The sequence below is a fragment of the Corvus cornix genome, chromosome Z (assembly GCF_000738735.6).
Source record: "Corvus cornix cornix isolate S_Up_H32 chromosome Z, ASM73873v5, whole genome shotgun sequence".
NCBI classification, from domain to species: Eukaryota; Metazoa; Chordata; class Aves; order Passeriformes; family Corvidae; genus Corvus; species Corvus cornix.
Window position 1 is genome coordinate 33,635,746 of NC_046357.1, and position 21,324 is coordinate 33,657,069.

At 38.7% G+C, this 21,324-nt stretch overlaps 1 long non-coding RNA gene across 3 annotated transcripts in view; it reads left to right on the top strand.

Annotated features, from left to right (window-relative positions):
- LOC109144676 overlaps positions 1-21,324 on the top strand; it is a 114,208-nt gene that overhangs the window by 17,052 nt on the left and 75,832 nt on the right. For all 3 annotated transcript variants that reach the window (XR_005603931.1, XR_005603932.1, XR_002045572.3), the window contains exons 3-4: positions 11,490-11,640; positions 16,520-16,633. This is a non-coding gene — a long non-coding RNA (uncharacterized LOC109144676). The remainder of the gene's footprint in view (positions 1-11,489; positions 11,641-16,519; positions 16,634-21,324) is intronic.

Consider the following 21,324-nt stretch of genomic DNA (forward strand, 5'->3'; position numbering starts at 1 on the left):
TTTAAGTCATATTTCCTAATTACAGTTCCTCAATTAGTTACTGTTCCTCATGCATTTATATTTAGTAACAATGTGCACATCCTTGTCACCTAATACTTCTAACAAGTCACAACTGCTGTATTTGAGCTGACTCAGTTACTTAGGCTCTCTGAGTTAAATAATGATAGTCTGTCCCCCTGAACATTTAAGTTCCAAAAACATGAGAGATAAACCAAAACATGAAATCTGAAAAGGCCGTGTCAGAAAATATAAAGTCACATCTCAGCCATAAATTCATTGAAATCATGACAGCAGTATCATACAACAAAGTCATTGCTGAAAGACTAGTTCAGTTCTACTTAATTGTATTTTCTGTAGAGATGGAATTCATGATTTTTTTTCCCCCTGAATGAAACACAGCTGTGGCTAAGAAAATATCTTCTAGAAGTCTGCTTATGAAAAGGGCTTTGGGAATAAAAAAAAAAGAGTTAGCATGAACCTTTTGCTGTGTAAGAGGAAGTGAAGATTTCTCTTTAGCACACAAAAAAGATCTGACTGTTCTTCCTCACACAAGTTTGAGATTGAAGTGATGTCACTGAAGTCAGCTAGAGTCACATCAATGTAGCAATGATTTATACAGTGGAGTGAAAACCCTAGACTTGGTTTTTAAAGTACATAAGAGACCTACAGATGATAAGCTAGTATTCTATTAGAGAATGAGAGGAAGAAAGGCAAATAAGAGAATAGAAATATTAAAAATTATTGCACTGCTACAAGGTATAGCTCTATAAATCTTGGTTCATATGTATTAAACGATAGGCAGTCTTGGGAATATTTTCCTACCCTATGACTCAGATTCAAAATTGATCATATCTAAGGTCTGAAAAAATGTGGTTAACTTTTATTTCCTATTCATTTTCATTTTTTAAGCATCCCCAATTCCAGAATTTAGCCAGGTCTCCAGTAGGGAACTGCCAGAGTGTGTCAATAGACTTCTCTAAGCATCTCCACAGTAAACAACTAGACAAAAAAGAAACTCAAATGACCCAACAAAAAACCAATTAAAATGCTCAGCAAAAACCCAGTTAAAATGCTTTTGCTTTTGTCTTAGATAATATCCAACTTTTACAGATCTGTGTACCTCAGCTGGATCTGTGAGCTCTTGAGAAAATGGGAGATGTGCCTTATCCCAGCTCTGAGAGCTTCTGCTTTATGATCAACTTAGGTAAAAGCACAAACATCTTTGATTCCTCCTTTGGAACTCAAGCCTGAGATCACCTATACAGCTTGTGGTCAAAACAAATTGCAAATTAATGACTGAACCTTCTCTTCTGCCCACTGTTTGAAACACAAATCACATGTACCATCAGTGCTTTCAAAGACCTCGGAGTATCTTATTGGAAAGTAACAAGGATTCCTGAAATCACAGCAAGATAGAGGCTCTGCAACATCATCTGTATTTCAAAAAAAGCACACAGACAACTCAAATCCTAGCTGCTTGGATGTCTCTTGCAAGATAGTGGTTAGACAGATTTTGTCAGTGGTGTAAGATTTTGGCATATCTTGAAAGTACAACCAGCAGCAGCTGGAACATGGCTTGTGCTCAGTCAGCGGGGATCTTTCCAAAGTCAGTGAACCTAGATCTGGTCCCATTGCAGGGAACAGACCTGCAGCGCTCATTAGGTTGTGGCATTAGTATCTTCTAATAGAATTTAATTATATGCAAAACTAATGCTTAGACAGTGTGCGCCTAGTACACAAAGACTCTGAAAACGGAGACTTGAAAAATATTAACATCTACTATGTATCAAGATAAGAGGAAAAAAAGCTTTACCAAATGCCATAAAATATCAGTGGCAATAAGGTTTTTAAACCTCTCTGAAATTTTGTTCTTCCTATAATGAACTGTGATACAGTTAACATTTCCTTGAAGACGGATGAGTAAATGAAGTTCACTTTACAGTTATATTCATTTGCGTATGCAGTCTTTTATGTATACTAGTATTTTCCCTAATACAAAGTGTTTTAAAAACTCAATAATTTCTTCCAAGTATGTCTATTTTACCAATAAACAGTATTTTTAACACCAGCAACAATGTTGCTAAATTATCATAAATTAGACTGAATTGATACCACTTAATTGTACCACTATCCTATTGATTCATTACAGTATTGTGCTGCTATGTCTAACTTACTGTTGAGCACATTTTGTAAGTGTATTGGGTCTGGCTGAGGTAGAGTTCATTTCCCCTTAGCAGCCCCCACGGTGCTGTGCTTTGCATTGGTAGCTGGAAGGGTGCTGATAACACACCAGTGCTTTGGCTACTGCAAAGCAGTGCTGTCCCTCTAACATTCCCTCCACATCAAGGGGCTGGCAGGGAACAAGATCCTGGGAGAGGATACAACCAGGCCAGCTGACCCGAATTAACCAAAGGGATATTCCACACCATGTGGCATCAGCCTAGATATGAAAGGTAAGGGAAGGAGGAGGAATGGGGGGACATTTGTTGTTCTACAATGTTTTCCTTCCAGAGCAAATGTGTGCTGAAGCCCTGCTTCCCAGGAAGTGTCTGAACATTTCTTGCTGATGGGAAGTAGAGACTGACTCTTCCTTCTGCTTATGTGAGCACAGACTTTTGCTTTTCCTGTTTTTTGCTTTAGTAAACTTCCCTATCTCAGCCTACTAGCTGTTTTCCATCTAATTTCTCTCTACCCTGCCCTGCTGAGAAAGGGAGTGATAGAGCACTTGGCACCTGGCGCTCAGCCAAGGTCAAACCACTACAGTAAGTAATGATGAAATGTGTATAGATATTAATATTTACAAAAAAATATAGATATTTTCAGATATTAGGAAATGTCAGTAATACTTTGGGAGAAGATGATCTGACTCCTTCCAAAACTATTTTCCAAAGGTCTTTCTCCCTTCTAAGAGACTAAACTCACGACTTCATTTTTGTATGAGGTTAAAGAAGCAGAATTAAATGATCAGACCAACTACACAGTGTGCTGTTTGCTCATTCCTATATTTAAAAACAATGAAGCTGTCTTTTCAAAGAAATAATGTTTTTTTAAATATATTGATGTGTGCATAATTCGAACTGCTTCTCTTCATGCTTCATGGAGGATGAGATCACACATTCTTTGGCATTGTTTTATCATAAAGGATGTAATTATATTTCTGTAATGTCAGGTTGGCTTTTCTTTCCCAGTTTTTCACAAAATATCGCTCTTTAATGAAAGCCAAGTTTACCATTATGCTGGTTTTAACACCAGCCAGAAAATAAACTCCAAATAAACTACTCCCCTTCACCCGCCCCATCCGGTAAGGGAAGGACAAAAGCAGAGACTATGGGTTGAGATAACAATTTACTGAAACTCAAAGCAATGGAATAAAACCCACACAATAACAACAGCAGTATTAATAGCAAAAAATATACAAAAAGAGAAGGTGATTTATGCACCAAAAGGTGTTTACCACTGGGAACACAAAACCAAGATGGTGGACGTCTTCCCCACACAAAGGCATTATGGCGACCATTCCTGTGTGCCTCCCACGAGGGCATTGGGAACTAAGGCAAGATGGCAGGGGGGCTGCCACAGTTAGTGTTTCCCACCTCCCAGGCTTGAAACAGCAACAAACAATGGCAAACAAGCTCCCCAAAACCTAAGTCATTGCCGTCAGGTTGCGCTGCTGTTCTGTTGAGCACAGTTGCTGCTGCCTGCACCACCATTTTTACTACTCTGCTGCACTGGAAGGCAGTCCCATGGGTGGCTGCCCCTTTTTCCAAACATTCTGATGTGTTCCTTTTGGCTTTGGTTTGGGCTCATCTGGGCTCCCTTCCACTTGGTTTCACCATCTCAGCTGAGCTGGGGTCCCTGCCCTCCACTCTTTTCCCTGTGGCAGGCTCCATGCCAGTGCTGTCAGTTCAGCACTGGTGTGAATTCGCTTTTTTTCTGCTTTTCTTTCAGCAACATGTCCTGTAGCCATGCTCTGGAGAAAACGGGGCTGGGCCAGTTCTTGAAGGGTTTGGTGTCAACACTTTACTGCTGGAGAGGGGGAGGCAAAATTATGCACTTTTGGTGGGGTGTTCAGTTTTCTTCCTTAAACCAGGCCCCCAGCACTGATGTGACTGGTATAGAATAACAACCTGGCCATGCCCACACTGCACTAAGTGCCACCCTCTCCCTGCCACCAGGACAGGCATCAATTCTGACGTGCTTGAGATACAACCTTTTAAAAGTCCTCCACCATACATCACTTTGTTCATTCTCATCACCTAAATTACAGATTTTTTTTTAACTCTGTTTATCCTATTTTTACTGAATTAATGGTTGTAATAAGGTAACCACTAAATGAAAATCAAGATTTTGTGATTGCTGAGAGTTTGCAGACTCATTAGAACAGTCACTAAAAGGATCAAATAGTGACAAATATCATAAAACAAGTATCATGGCAGAAAAAGTTTTTAGTAGATGGTGTACCTCACAACTTCTATTTGTGATACTCTTACAGTATGTCATTACCTACTCTTAGAGAGATGAGTCAGACAAATTGAACCAAACCTATTGCTAAATCCTCCCCTTTAAGAGTCATCGTCCTCTCACTATGCTTCAGATTTCACTCTGGAGACAGAACTGAAACAATAGTGAGGTGTTTCAGAAGATAACCTCTTATCTGATTAACTGCTCTCACGTATCAGATCTGTAACATCTGCTATGGCCTTAAATCTGCTACCATCAACCATCAGCTCTGTAACCTGAGGACAAGTATTGCCAGATAAAAGAAGAAAGTGAAACTGGGTGCTTTACTGAAAGGCTCTGTTCCAACACTCCTGTTTAATTCCCTCCCTCCACACACAGACACATACACTTCTGATTAAACCAATAGTGCCTCAGGATTAAGTGATAAGTGAAAATGTGTGCATGAAGGCTTATTTGTGGCTTTGACCTTTCTTTAAATGCTGTGTTCTGCATAAGAGAAAATAAAACCACACACAAAAATGACTCAAACTTTAGACAGACCAACATGACAGAGAACTTTCCAAATTCTCTTTTGCATGGGAAAGATCATTACAAAGATTTCAGAGACAAAGTTGAACCTGTTTTCCTAAAAGAAAGAAAAGAGTGGGCCAGAAAGCTTAGTGTAGATTCTTCAGAGGAAAAAAGAATAGCAATCTTTTTCTTTGCAGTAAAAACCTGTTTAATTTAGACCATAGTTAAACCAGTAAATCACTGAGTTCTGAACATATTATCTGACAGTTACCTTTGAATGTAGCCCAATGCTCGTTCGCCTACTTTAGGAGTGAAGTGTGGGTCCAATTCCACTTGTGGGACCCCAAGTGTCTCAGTATGTGTGACCTACAGCAGTACACCATCATTTCCATGCATCGCCCACTCCTGCTGTGCTGTATAACCACTGCATTCTTGTTTGATCTCAACACTTGGCAGTATTCACTAAACTCATTTGCTCTACTCTTTCTAAATTCCTATCAGAAACACAGGACCTGTCTTTATTAAAAGTTACAGTGAGATGAGTAAATAAACTCATTTCCACTTAGGGGTTTTGTGTTCCTGCGTGATTAATCCTGTACAAAATAAATGTGGACATATAGGAGTTTCCACTCTTCATTTGGAACAGAATGCACACTCTTCACTATAGACTTTGCCTATTATACTTTCTCAGGGCAGGAATACTTTATTAAAATATGTATGGTATAGAGAAATCCAATTCTCAGGGGCATGTGTTATGCCCATATTTTTAAATGAAAAACATCTGCAACATCATGAAAGCATATTTGCATAAAAATTAAGTTAGCACATGATGCAAACTTAATTGCACTTGCACTCAAGCTAATTCTAACTGTATGTTCACAAAAATCACATTTAAAACTTTCATAATCATTGCATTAAATACAGATACTTAGATGAGAAATGAATTAGTAAAGCTATGTAATACTTAAGTAAATAATTCAACATGAAATGCTTGACAATCTTTGGATTTAATTAAAATAATACAAAAGAAGAATGTAAAATGACAATATAAAGTATAATTTTAATTTTGCCTTTATACCAAAATGACCTTCAGCATAGTATCTACTGATGAATAGCTGTTATATAAGAACTAAAGGGAAATACCATGTGCATTTCCATGTTACTAAGCAGCCCTCTGAGCCACTCTTTCTTCCACTTCACCTTTGCCTCTTTGCTGCTAGATGGTGTTCAAGCACTCTATGTGAAAATGAAGGAGAGGGAAAATGGAAGGAAAAAGGTGTATCATGAAACGTAGAAAAAGGAGTTAACTGGAGGAGGAAATGGTAGCATATGTAACCAGCAGGGAGGAGCTGAGCCAGTCCATCAGAGAAGTCTGGCACACTGTCAATACACAGAAGCAGTTCAACAAGGAATAATTCAATCTAAACACCTTTGGTGCCCTTCCTTTCCAATAACTGTTCAGCCTGCACACCTCGGTTTTGACAGCAGAAAGAGTTTTAAGGAAAGCAGTGGACACTTCTGTCAGATCATGGTCACTGTTCCACCTGTTCCTCTCTGAAGCCAAGCTGTATCTGAAAGAATGGCCAGCCATGCCCAAGCTGTTCCCACATACTAAGGATACAAAACAAATGGGAAAGAAAGGTTACATCGCACACTGCTAACTATTATGGTAGTTACAACTGCATTAGATTTGCAGCAGGACAGAAATCAAAGCGAACAGAGATGACACGTGTGAATACTATAAATAGCTTACTACTGATGAAGTGATTTGTTCTGACTGGCTCACTTGGCATCAAGGATGACACATTATCTTGGCAAATATCTCATTAGTTTTTCCAGGAGAAGCCTGGACCGTCAAGAGAAAGGGAATACTTCTACTCTTGAAACACTGTATCCAGGGTAAAGTAAAAGAAAGTAAAAACTCTGCAGACACCACATATTTTCTTACATTCATTTTATTTCTTATCACAGCATTTCCTTCTGTGAAATAAGCAAGTTAATTAAATTAATAGAATAAAATTAAAATAAGAAATGAAATTAAATTAATTCAATTAATTAACTTCACTTAAAGCCACACAAAACTGTGAAGGATGTAAATGCACCTCCAGCACTCTCATTTCATTCCCTGATTTCTACTGCATTCCAGTAGAATGGAATTTAATTCCTTTAACTTGCAATGCTAAATCATGCTCCTGTATATGTATCTCTGTCTCAAAAGACTTGAACTGTACTTCAACCCATAATTACCAATAATTCAGCAAATTGCACCAAAGAAATATCTACTGATTTGACACCATATATGCATGTGCTTCAGCATGATGCAGTCTTTCACAGCATCCAGTCAATTCCTGCATTATCTCAAAGAGCAAGGTTCCATTATTTTGAGACCCATTTTTAAGTCAGAAAAATGTGTAGAAGGGAGTCTGGACACCTGTATCTGAACTTATGGCTCTCCATCTTGGGCACTGGGTAGATGGAAACTGTCCCGTCACATGTAGCAACTCCTTGAGCCGTGTCTCTATTTGATAAGGACTTTATTAAGAATATGTTGTGGTAAGAGATGGCAACACAAACTTTTGTTCCTTAGTGCTTTTCAGGCCTGTCTGGGGACTGACAGGTTTTCTCCTTCATGACACTATTTACATTTTGTCACATTTCTAATAAAACCTGATTTCATTTGGAATAGAAACAGGCATTTCAAACTTATTCACAGTGAAAGTTTGCAAAAAAGTAACTGTGTCAGCTAAAACATTCTGATAAAATTTGACTTGACACTGCTTCACACTGTTGGGATTTTTCCACCTTCTTAAGTATTATTATGGTAACATTGAAGAATTATTCTTTCACAAAGCCTTTACATAGCAGCAGCAGTTGGTTGAAAGATAAATCCACTGAGGCTTCTTAGACTGAGCTCCAATATTCTTCTGCCTACAGACTCAGTTCTTCTGTTACCCATTGGAATGAATATTCTTTCACAGGAGATACTGAAAGAAGCCATGGACTCCATGGCAGAAAGCTTATGGAAAGAAATAAGAGTGGATGACTGATTCCAGCAGAACTGGAGAAAAAGTGTTTGTCAGAGCAAGCGTGAATGCTGCGCAGAGGAAGGAACTAACTTAACTGGGAAAAGTTACATGCAGAATTTTAAGTTTAAAATAAGTTTTCTGAAAGAAGATGTCCACGTCATTCAATGTTTCAAATGACTTCTCGAGCACAAGCTTAAGTTACATCAAAACTCTGAAAGTATAAGGAGAACACCCAGGTGTTTTCCTGTGGTTATTTAACATATACCCTTTGGGCAAACAGTAGCAGAGATGACATGATGCACTGACCTTAGCATGAACTAGCTAACCACTTATCCAAGATGGGTTTCAGGGTTGCTCAGCCATGGTGATTCCAGAGCGATGAAGTCTTTCACCACTATGCTGCCCATACTACTTAAATTCTTTAAAAATGTACACTTGTCTGTTACAGCCATAATTTAAGTAGCACAGACATGTTCTGTAATCAAATATGCCTCTTTTTAAATTTTTTTTTTTTACTAAGCCGGTAATGAAATACAATTATTTACCCTTATTTTATTTTTATGCCAGATGTATCTATATGCAGTTCACCAATCCTTTGTGCATCCATGGGAAAAGATGGATCTTTCTGTTGAAGGAGCGCTAAACACCTTCATTAAAAATGAAGAGCCATTAAAGTCATAAAAAGCTGCCAAAAGTTTTATTAATTTAAAAAATTAAATTTTAATTAAATTTTAATATAATTGAATTAATAGAATTTAATTAAAACTTATAAACATTTAATGTTTTACAGTAAAATCTGCTTTAAACCTGGAGACACTGAATGGTCTATTTTTAGGGGATTTTTTAAGTAAGTAACTTTTATAGAGATGGCGTTAAGACCATGTTAAATTTACTGAAAATATATTATAGGTATACGTTAGGAAACAGGCATTTAATAGAAACTGAGCAGCATAGGTTGAAATATCTATAGTGTTAAAGCAAAATTTTGGTTCAGGTGGTTCCATGCTCACTACATATCCACATGCCAGTTGTTTAAACAAGTAGGTCTCTCAGAAATAGAGTTTGATGCTTCTCACTTGCAGAACATATTTGCTTAGAAAAAAGAAGAGATAATTCTTCTCTTGAATCTCGAAGTTCCACTATTAGTCTGAAAGGAACATTCGAAACCTCAGCTAGGTCTGACGTATGGTTACAGTCCATAGCAACTTCATTTTTTGCGTTCCAGTCACACCTCCCAACCTGTGTGGCATGCTGGCCCCTAACCTGCAGGTTTAGCATCCTCCTTTGTAGCCCTGTTTTGCTGTCTGTCCATTATGAGGTTTGTTTAGAAAATTACCAGATGCTGTGTATTTGTATTAAAATCCAGTTAGTTCACAGCTGGAAGAGGTGAAGGGAAGAAGAATATTCTTTGCCAAAGGCAGCTGAAGGAGAACATCCTAGAGACTACAAGGATGACTCTGAGAGACAAAGATGGAAGAGGCATTTATTGTAATAAAGTGTTGTAATTAAAGTGTCAGCTTTGATGTGAGAAATTGGTCAGATTACACTGCGTTTTTATTGTTGCTTCTATTTATACAGAGAAAGTAATGGCTTCCTGAGACCTCATAGGACTGAATGGTTTAGTCCCAAGGTTAGGTTATTGTCTCTGGAGTTGTTATTTGGGGTGGTCTGTGCAGCAGCATCCCGAAAACACACTTTTGAAAACATTCTTTCCTTTTGTTAGCTTAAGCAGAAGTACAGGCTCTCTAACCTGGCCCCTCAGAAAAGCATTTAAGTGGACTCAGCCGGTAACAAAGTCAAAACCCTTTAGCAGTGCTAAATTTCTAATACAGAAGCTGAACCAATTAGCTGAATATAGCCTCTGAGCTGAACATAGCTTTTTAGAAGTACCTTCACCTTCTGTTTGTCTCTCTCCTTGAAAACGTCACTAAAATCGTATACACAATGACACAGGAGGTAGAAATGTAAGCTCTTCTTTGCAATATGTAGCCACTACTTTGTAAAAGGTACAGTGTCTTGTTTGATAGAGAAAGGCCTTTTTGGCATCCTTTGCATTATCTACTAGTCAGCACATTGTATAGCACACGGTCAGCTTCTTGAGGTTTCATACGCAAGTCCGTTTCAGCTCCCTCCACTGGCTTAGTTCCTCTGAGTGAGCCTTAAGTAATTGGATGCTACAGGGAATTCATTCTATTTGTCCTGAAGGTAAAAAGAGGAAGTGGTCCTTAGAAACATAGGCAAGAATATAATCACTTGTAGAAAATAAAGCTAAGAAAAGTCTAAAGAAACCGTTAACAAAACATGATATAATGTTAACCCAAGTGCAACAAAAAAGCAGCATCAGTTCAGATTTAAGAAATTTTTAAATCTAGGAATTGACATTTCATGTATGAATTCTTCCTGTACACACTGCTCAGCAAAATTGCTTTTGATACTGCATTAACCCCTGTAGTCCTTGCAATAATAAATGAGTACATAAAGAGTATGTTCCTTATTGTCTGTATATTCCTTATTCCTGTAGATAAGAGTAAGCAAGAAATAGTGAGTTTTGGCTAAGGGCTAGCAAATTTTCTGGGATCACTCAGAATTCAGAGCAAGGAACTGAACCTCTTTGAGCTCGTTAACATCAGCAGCTTTCAGACCACAACATAAAAAACAATTAATGCACTGAAATGTATTATCTGGGTAACAGAAACCAGAGGGAAAAGCTTAAATTTCACTGGAAAAAACTGCCCCCCAAACAAACATTGAGTCATGTGACTTTTATCTCAGTTTGACAATACAGGACAATCAGCTTGCCTGAACCCAGCAATATGCTGATCTTTTCAAACTTTCATCTTTTTCTTTTTTTCCTCATCCCTTTATAGATATAAGACTGCACTACTAGAAAATATGATTATGTTATTAAAGAGATGCATTCTGAAATTCATGCTTAGGGAGAAAACAAGAAAAGATGCATCTTATGTTTGTGTTTGTGTGCCATGAAGAGAAATATTTTTCTTTAATTATATAATTTGAAATCACATCTGTTAAGAACCACTTGCAAATCATAAAATTTTTGAAAGCACAAGAAGAGCTTTGCTAAAGTATTGAAAAATGAACTGCTACACAAATTATCTTCTAAATAATACACAATAATTATAGCAATACACAAGAAAAACACTTTGTTGGAATAGGGCACAAACAAGGTTATATTTGCAGAAGCACTAAATGGCATGGGCAATCTACTTCTCATATCCACATACTCTGTTTATATTCTGCTGTTTTCAAGCAGAACATACTTCTGTCACTTGAAAATCTCATAGGTCTTGCTGCTTAGAAATTAACAAGAGCTACTCTCAGCAGCTTGAATGCAAATGAAAGAGACATTAGATAAAATGATTAAATAACAAGAGCAGAGGCTGGAAATTAGGTCTACTTTTTTTTTGAGTCAGTTGCTCATTACTAGGTAAGATAATTATGTTCACTCCTAATTTTGTTTTCTGACTACAGGCTATTTGGCAGTTATATGCAAAATGGAAGGGGTGTGAACACAACAGCAACCTCTACCTTGTTGATACACCTACTCACCCCTCAAGAGGAAGGCAGTGCTTAAGTGCCTCAGACTGAAGGGTTAGCTGGCCACAGGACTCCCACACTCTGGGTAAGCCCTCAAGTTACTGAATTTTTTGGGGAAAAAGGAAACTTTATTTGTGTCTGCTCCTCTGTTGTTCCAGAAAAATAACTTTTGATTTGATAACATTTAAACACCAAACACCAAGACAGATGCTTGGACATTTGGAAGTATTGGGATTGGGATTGGATATAAGACTGTCATAGTGTACAGAAGTACATGGTAAATAACAGAGTGAGATGCATTAGTCCTTAGGAGATTGAAGTTCTGTTTCTAACCGTGCCCAGTATTGTACCACATGAGTTTCCACATTCCTTATTCTGTAGTGATTTTAGTGCTAGGAAGAATAAAGCAGTCATAGCAGAGGTACCTAGAGAAGAGGACAATGACAATCTATCTTTTTAAGGCCTATAGTTTTCATGGTCTTATTTCAAAGTCCTTGTATAGTAAGTGAATTCTCAAGAGTGATTCAGATTATCCAAGTTATCAGCTTACAGCAAGATATTGTGAATATCCACTCTTGAGTGAGAAGCAGACAGGAATGACATGTCTAAGTATTTATAAAGTCTTCATCTACCATTGCAATACAATAAGCTATCAAAATCATATACTTATTTCCTTTACCTTTGTATTGTGAAGGAGGAAAGGGCAAATAATTGCATTTACTTCTATTATCAAACTGATAATACAGAAGGACCTAAAAAATTGAACCCTTGTTAAAACTGCTTCTCTTCAGATGCTTGTTGATACAGTCTATTAGAACAGAGTTATTTTTCACTCAGCTCCTCCTAGGATATTTTGTGGTTGAAATGCAGAACAGATTTCTGTAGAAAATTGCAAGACTACTTTCATGGTACCCAAAGAAAAGTTGAAGTGGTTTGAACTCCAAAACATAACTGAAGGATTTGCTTTATGAATAATGAACTGGAGGTCCTTCAAGTGTCAAGGGAAAGTTATCTATCAATACCAGGGATTTTACATCATTGGGAGCTCCTATCACTTTTTTTCAGAAAGCGCTCCACACGTAATGGAATAGTGTATTGCATAATGTTTATCATCTTTACTAATTAATTTTTCTCTTTTTTTAGCAGTGGTTAGGGAAAAAAACCAACCACCAGAACCCAACATTCCAGAACCACATTTTTATTTATGAATGATGCAGAACAGATGTTTGTACAAAAAGGGAAATATATCCAAATCATGCCTGTATTTATCTCATCAGAAGTTTTGCTTATGTCTGGTACAAAAAGGGAAATTGACTATTTCTGTATAAATTATAATGATCATCTTCTAGTAAAGATCATGCACAAGTTCAGTACAAGTAAAAAGCTAATATGGATCTAGTAATTTAAGTCAAAATTTAATGCTCAGTCAACTAGGATGCAGTTTGACATTTAAATAGCTGACTTAATTTTTAAATGAGCTGCATGTATGCAATATCCATAAAGGCTAGTGTTTTTTATAAATAAAACTTCTGTAAAGAATTTTTATTATCATTAAGCATGCATAAATTCTTTATAAAATGGATTCAGAACACTAAAGTAAGCATAAAAGTATTATGACCTGAAAAAAATCAGTTTGAGAAAAATGAGGAACTCTGGAACATGGGATCAGGCCAACTGTGGGAGAAAACTTGAGCCAATAAGGAGAAAAATTGGTGTCTAGGTCCTCTTAGTTGTCAACAGTTGCATGAAAGATTGAAATTCAGATTGCCCCTTGCATCTTTTCTGATTCATCATTCATCATCTGGGCTGGTTTTAGCCTAATAAAACTGTTGAAAGATACCTTTTTGGAAAAAAAAAAAGACCATGGCCATCTGTCCATGCCTCTAAAGGTATAGGAAGTTACACATTTTTTCCTCAGTTGTACACAAACGTATCAGAAACCAACACATGATTTGTACAGGCCTCTGGCCAGAGCCCTTGGGACTCTGATGACATTAGAAACTCCACTTTCTAGACTGCAGACCAATCTATGTCTTAGATTGCAGACAGAGCCATGTAATTATTATTTTCCATTCCAAGTGTTACAATGAGGCCACCTAAATCTTAACAGCTTGTAAAATATCTCTATTTTTGAGATAAATTGTCAGCCTACACACCCCATTATCTTCAGTGCTGCAGATAAGGATGTCACACTACTATAAAAATGATGTGGATTGGATTTGACCCAGGCACAGACACACATCTATGGAAACATGCAGACTGCCGATTGTTTAGTGACCTCCTGCATGCTTATGCAGGGAGGAAATGGGAACCTCCTTTGCAATGCCTAAAGCCCCTGTGGGGAAAAAGATTCCTTTCTCTTTGTCCTGATTTACAAGCAGATGGTAAAACCTTTCATATAGTTCTTGTCCCAAAAAATGGCTGCTCAGAAATGCAGATTCACAGAAAGTTATATAAAAATGTCTGACTAAAAATGTTACCTCTGAAAGTGGTGTGTACAGACATCTGTTCATCACAGAAACATCTTGAAACAACTTCAAGAATTGTTTCTTTCCAAGCAATGGTATCAAACAAAACAGAAAGTAAGGAAATTGTCAACAATAGTAAGGAAGATCACAGTTTTTCCTCAACTGTTTTCCAGTGAAATCTGCTCCTGGGAAAAAGAACTCTCTATCCTAAATTTCTAATATAGCAAAAGCTATTTGGTTTTTTGTATTACCTTTGCTGGACTGTTGCCTGTCTGCAATCCAACCTACTGGCTACTGAGCACTTTTTATAAGTTTTCTATGAATATTCAGAATTATATTAGCAATATTTGGAGAGATGTAAAATCTATAACATGGTATACTCAATTAACTGACCATATGGCCCTCAGCATGGTGAGGTAGAGCCAGGACAGGGAGGGTCATATGGGCAGCTAACACACTTTGCTCTTCTGGGGCTACCAGTTTCTCAGACTTTCTATTACTCCCAATGAAATCTTGATAAAAAGGCTCTCTTAGATTTAATCTGAATGGAATCAGGCCCCTGACCATTACCAGTTTCAACACTGGGCTGACATTTTTCAGTGTTTCTAGGAGGATGACTAGACTGTGATGTAATGGTGATGTCCTAAGTAATGGGTTCAGGAAAACTGAAGGAAAAAAATGAATTGTTGCAGATAATGTGATATAAAGTACAATCATACAAATTGCATCCAGGAACATAAAAGGAAAAGAAGAGGAAAAGGAATCCCAGTTAGTTAGTATTTACAGAAGAAGAACACTTCTGCTGCCTTCAGCCTGTATAAGAGAATGTTGCATAAATATAAAATTATTTCTTATTACTACATCTCATCTACTCAAGTACTGTTGGTTTGCAGCTGCTAGTTAGAAGTCTGTGGGACAACAGTGACATTTTTGGGCATTGTTTCACTACAACAGTTATACTGATCTTAGGATAGGAAACCTGTCTCTGCAAAGGTTCCATGCAAAGGTTCCAGAAATGTACATGCAAACAAATGGGAGCAAGGTTTCATCTGCAAGAATGCAAAACCAATTTGTGGAAAGAAAATTCTCACCTCTGTGACTGCTCACCACTCTACCCTTCCCCCTCCTGCCTCTCTTGATCCATGAAGAAAGTGTTTTCTGAACTAGCCCAATGAATTTATCAACTACACATCTAGTATATAACGACCTTGTACTCCACATGTGGGTGTTTTAAGGCAGTCAAATAACAGCACCAATAACATTAATCCCTTTGGTAATTACAATGATCAAAGAAACAGAGAAAAATTGCAGGTTTTAACTGGGGAAACTGCTGGTTAATTTGTTTGCTCCCTGGGATGTGTTGAGGGACTAATTAGCTAAATCATGGTGAGTTTTAAATATCTATGTGTTTCCTAGAAAATAATTAGTTGTTTCATTAAAAAAATAATGAGGTACCAGGTAGATGGATATGCAACATTAGAAATGTATGGACAGCAGATTTTAAGGTTCTTGGTTTACTTATTAATGCAACTTAATTCACATGATGTCTGCAGCATTGCTCACTTGCTGTCTCCCACTACGGCCTCTTCTGTATCTAAATTTGGAAGAGCCTTGGCTCCTGCTTACACTCTGCTTTGATTCTCTTCTCAAAGACTAACTGTTCTCATAGCTAATACCAGCATGCAAATCACATGGCCCTTTCCCACTGCTAATTTTTGAACCACACCTGGTAGTTTTTGAAAATCTCAGCGGGCGCAAGCCAAAAGCACAAGTGTCACTCCAACAATTTATCACCATAAGCAAGATCACTGCCCATGTTCTGAGTCCATAAATATGCTCAGAACTGGTCAGCTTGCTAGTTGTGATATAATTTAGGAGTTTAGGTGCATTGAGTTCCTTCTATAATTGTTAGATATGTTTCTATACCACCTACTAAGTCTCTGGATACTAGAAACTTTCCTTGCTGGTTAGTGTTGATGTTATAACTTTTACATTGTACATTTCGAGATGATTAGTATTTTAGAAAATAGGGAAACAAATTTCAGTGAAATGTTGTTAAAGACATAATCTGTGGAGATTGATTTGCAGAAAGTCGGCCTCTGCTGTCACGGGGGCACGCTCAGTCCTGGTGAAGAATATAGAACAGCAGTAGAGTAGATGCAAGTAAGATACGTATGACATGTGCAAATAAAATATCAGCACAAGATTGTTATAAAATTATGAACATAAATGAAAAGTGGAAAGAGGAAAAGAGGAAAATGTGGTGGACGAAGTTAGCACCCCGCTATCCACGAGAAAGAAAAGGCATAATAACTTTCATTACAGAGTCTGACTCAAGCTGAGGACATAACTTCTGGACATTAATACATCTCACAAAGGTTAGAGAAAATGTATGTGGAACTCCAAAGAAAACACAAATAGGCTGATGCTAACAAAGAAAACTGGGGCTGTTGTTTTGTTGCAGTTGTTGAGTGCATTTGGATTTGTTTCTTACAGAAAGAAGACCTGCCTAAGCAATTGTTAAAGACAGCTGTGCCTCTGTATGTGTGAAACCTTTGCAATATATGCAAAAAGAAATTGTGTGAAAAGGACTCACATCACATGGATGAGGTACAGTAAAATTCTTATCAAGACCCACAGTGAGAATAACTAATTACATTCCTGAATTTGGGCAGTGAAAGGAATGGTAAGGAACTTACATATCATTCTATTTTGCATTAAATATCTAAAAGATAGAGGAAAAAACCCCAAAGTCCTAATGGCATGTTTTGGGGTTGGTTGTTGGGGTGGTTTTTTTGTTAGTTCTGTTTGTTTGTTTCGGTGCTTTTGTTTTGGTGTTTGTGTGTTTGAGTCCTTTTTATTTTTGTTTGGTTTTTGTTAGTTTGGGTTTTTTTACATTTTTACATGATACGGACTACAGGGAATCAGACTAACATGAAGTCTGGCTGGTTGAAAGGCCTCAGTTCTTCAAGATCAGCTCTGGAAAGTTAGGGGACTATTACCACAGGCCTGGTTCCTACAGTATATCACCGTGTCCCGCAGCCATAGGGAGGAGGAGGAGGAGAAGATCCAGCAGGGCAGGAATTGTGCAGCAAGATTGATTTATTTAATTATTTTACAAACCTTTTATAGACTTTTTCTTCATAGTCTAATTGGACAAAGGACCAGCCACCCCTTGGGGGTGATTGGCCAAAATCCGAAAACATCCATTGTCAAAATATTTTTCTACTATACCATAAACAAGACTTTTCAAGGTTGCAGGTGGCTTGGTTGTTTACATTCTCTGCTACCTCTTCTGTAAGAGAGAAAAGTCTCTCACGGACTTAGAAAATAACAAGAAAATCCTCGCTAACAGCATTTTTGTACCTACAATTCCCCTTTTTTGTTTTATAAGATAACAACCCTACTATTAATCCTAGATAGAAATCTACATCAGTTATTAATTCTAAATATGTCCTTAAGGCTTTAACTATCTGACTCCATAACAAGAAATTTAAAGTTCAGTCTCTGCTTGTAGAAGGACCATCCCAGTCTCTGCTTGTAGAAGGACCATCTGCCTGATGGTTGACATCCTGGTCATCATCAGAAGAGTCATTAGGCTGATGATCTACATTCTGGTCGCCATCTGGATGGCTGGCGTTCTGGTCATCATTTGGAGGTTGCCTGTTCTGCCTCTGCTGCCGTAGGTCAGGGCGAACGCATTTTGAAGGTAGCCACCGTATCCCAGTATCTGTGGAAACGCAAGCATACCCACGACCCCAAACGATAAGCTCATGAGGGCCTTCCCACTGGTTAGTGAGTAAATTCTGTACCCAGACTTTTGCCTGGGGCAGTTGTGTCTCGCCTGCAGACTGCAATGAGAGAAAATGATTCAGAATAACAGGATTATTTGAATTTTGTGGTACTGTAAGGTGATTAATTGTATACAAAGCTCTTGCTAGTCTACTCTGTGGGGTTTCTCCATGCATTCCCCTTTTCTGTTTGTCCAAAACACGCTTCAAGGTACCATGAGCGCGTTCGACAGTGGCTTGGCCAGTAGGAGAATGTGGGATACCAAAGGTATGGTCTACACGCCATAGGTGTAAAAACTGCCGCGTCTTCTCCGAGGCATAGGCAGGACTGTTATCGGCTTTCACAGAAGCTGGCACGCCCAGGACTGAGAAAGCCAATTTCCAATGGGCAATGACATCATGGCCCTTCTCTCCAGTGTGAGCAGTAGCCCACATAGCCGAGGAGAAAGTGTCAATAGACACGTGCACATATTTCAGCCGACCAAATTCTGGGACGTGAGTTACATCCATTTGCCAAATCTGCAAGGCTTTTAGCCCTCTGGGGTTTACCCCGGCTGGCAAAGGCGCAGCGAGTCCGTGACAGTCAGCACAAGCGCTGACAATGTCGCGCGCCTCGGTTGGCGTTAAATGAAACTGCTTCTGCAGGGTATGTGCACTTTGATGGAAGAAACCATGCAATACCTTGGCTTGTGCAATTTTGTCAGGCTGAGGCCCTACCCACGCAGGGTTGGCCAGCATGTCAGCCCTGGCATTGCCTTCTGTTAGAAACCCTGGTAAATTGGTGTGGCTTCGAATGTGCAGAATGTAATACGGATGCACTCGAGCCTGAATTGCAGACCACAAGGTTTGCAACAGCGAAAACAGAGGGGCATTGTTCACCTCCTTCAGAAGTGAACAATCTAAGCGTTGGGTTATATCTGCTACATAAGCAGAGTCAGTAACCAAATTCAAAGGTTCCTGTGAGAATCTCTGAAAAGCCATGGTAACAGCCCTGAATTCAACTGAGCAGAGCCTGACTCGTGTTCCTTCAGCACCTGCCATTCCGATCCCTCCTTCCAGGTAACAATGGCTTTCCCAGTTTTCCCTGAACCATCCGTAAAGACAGTGGGTCCTTGCACCGGCACTCGGCTATTTCTCGGCCACAAGGAAAGCACGGTCAATTTTGCCAACTGCAGTAATTTATGGCTGAGCAGATGGTGAGTGATCTGCCCTGCAAAGTTTTGCAGCGTGCTTTGCAAAGGAGCACTATGGATGAGGCTCCACTCAAAGTATTCCTTTGAGATCAGAATGACAATTACTGCAGGATCCGCAGCCATCAGTTGCAAACACCGTTGACGGCATTTGATTATCAGAGAAGCGACCAATTCAAACACTGTGGTCACCGTCCTTTTTGGCTGGTGAGGCAAAAAGACCCATTCTAGGATATGCAAAGGATCAGACCATTGTGCATTCCACTGGCCAATGATACTTGTAGGATGGAGGTCTGGAATAGTATTGAAAACAGTGATAACAATGGAAGGATCCACTCGATAAACGTGAGGAGCGGAAACAGCCCGTTGGACCTCCTGCAGCGCTCGTCGCGCTTCAGGAGTCAACTCCCGAGGTGAATTCAGATCAGGATCCCCTTTTAATGTATTAAAAAGAGGGGAAAGCTGCTTTGCAGTTAGACCTAAATAAGGTCGTAACCAATTGATGACACCCAACAGCTTCTGAGCATCATTCAAGGTTTTAATCAAATCTGGGAATTGCACCTCCTAGCGTTGGATAGTTTGGTCCAAAATTTTCACTCCTAAATATTTCCAAGGAGGATGCTGTTGAACTTTCTCCGGAGCTACCTCTAATCCATAGGCATGCAGAGCAGCAAGCAGCTGAGGCTGTATTCTCAGCAGCTCGTCCTGAGTAGACACTGCCACCAGGATATCATCCATGTAATGGTAGCAGCGTGCATCAGGAAACTGCTTGCGAACTCCGGCTAAAGCTTGGGCGACATACCACTGACAGATAATTGGGCTGTTCCTCATCCCTTGAGGGAGGACCTTCCATTGGTATCTCTTAGCAGGTTCAGCATTGTTAATGGCAGGCACAGTAAAGGCAAGTTTTGGTTTGTCATCAGGATGCAAAGGAATTGTGAAAAAACAATCCTTTAAATCAATTATCAGGATGTCCCACCCCGTAGGAATCATGGTGGGAGAGGGCATGCCAGGCTGCAATGCCCCCATACCTTCCATTACTGCATTAACTTTCCGGAGGTCCTGCAGTAATCTCCATTTCCCTGATTTCTTCTTAATTATGAAAACAGGAGTGTTCCAGGGGCTAGTAGAAGATTCAAGGTGCCCCTGTTGTAACTGTTCCTGAACCAGCTGATGAAGGGCGTCTACAGGGGACTACTGCCTGACACTGCAAAAATATGTAGGAATGTGTGAAGAACAGTCAAGTGGAAGATACAGATGTCATAGGGGGAATGAAAGTCGAAGAATGTAATTAAAAAACCTCCAGCTCTCAAGAGCAGCATTCAAGACATCCACATATTCATTTTTTTGTGCCTCCTCTGCCTCTCCATACTAAACTAATAGGACTAAGTGGGTGGTAGAAATATCATGGCACTCTGGGATAGTATGACTGCTCTGGATTATTTCAACTAAGATAACTTCACTTTGCTAAATATTTCTACATCAGATATCACACAAAATATCCTTTAATTATTTCAGGCTAATCAGAGCAGAGTATACAATATAGCATTTCAGATAATAGAAACTAGTTCTGAATACAATACAGCATTTCAGATAATAGAAACTAGTTCTGAGAGTTATTCATAGAATAACTCCGAGATAAGCACCAGCTACTTACCAAAATTAGATGTACCAATATTAGATTGGTATTAGACCTAGCAATTAAACATCAAACATCTGCACTCTGTTCCTTACATCTTCTTCTCTTTCATATTCCCTTTTTTCCTCTTTTAACTCCTGCAAGTGCATTGTTTGTTTTTATTAAGTACCTTTTCTCAGCTGTATGTGACTTTAGATATAAAATATAAATGAAATCCTGGTCTTGGACCCTTAAGTCTTTGTAGGATATTAATCCCAAATAGCTCAGGTGTTTAGGTATTTCTTTCCCACCATGAGTTCTTTGCCTTGCCATTAGAAAGTATAACTCACAATGCCAAAACATCAAGGATTGCTCATTAATTTCTTGCTGATAATATGTTAGTACAGAAAAAAAAAGATTGCTGACAGCCTTAGGGCTCATTACATCAGAAGGCACAGACTGCATTACAGAACCTACAGCAAGGATTGCAAGACTCCATATGGGGAAAAGGATGTAGGGAATAGAAACTCGCTCTGATTAAAGCAAATTGTAGAAAAAAAGGAAAAGGGAGTAGGGATTCTCAAGCATATCTTGGCCTTTGTGAAGATTTGAAGTTGTTTACTGGGAGCTTGTCCTACCAAGGGAGTAATACTGTAATTTCCCAATGGAATGTGAAATGGCTGTTGATTTTGACTGTGCTTT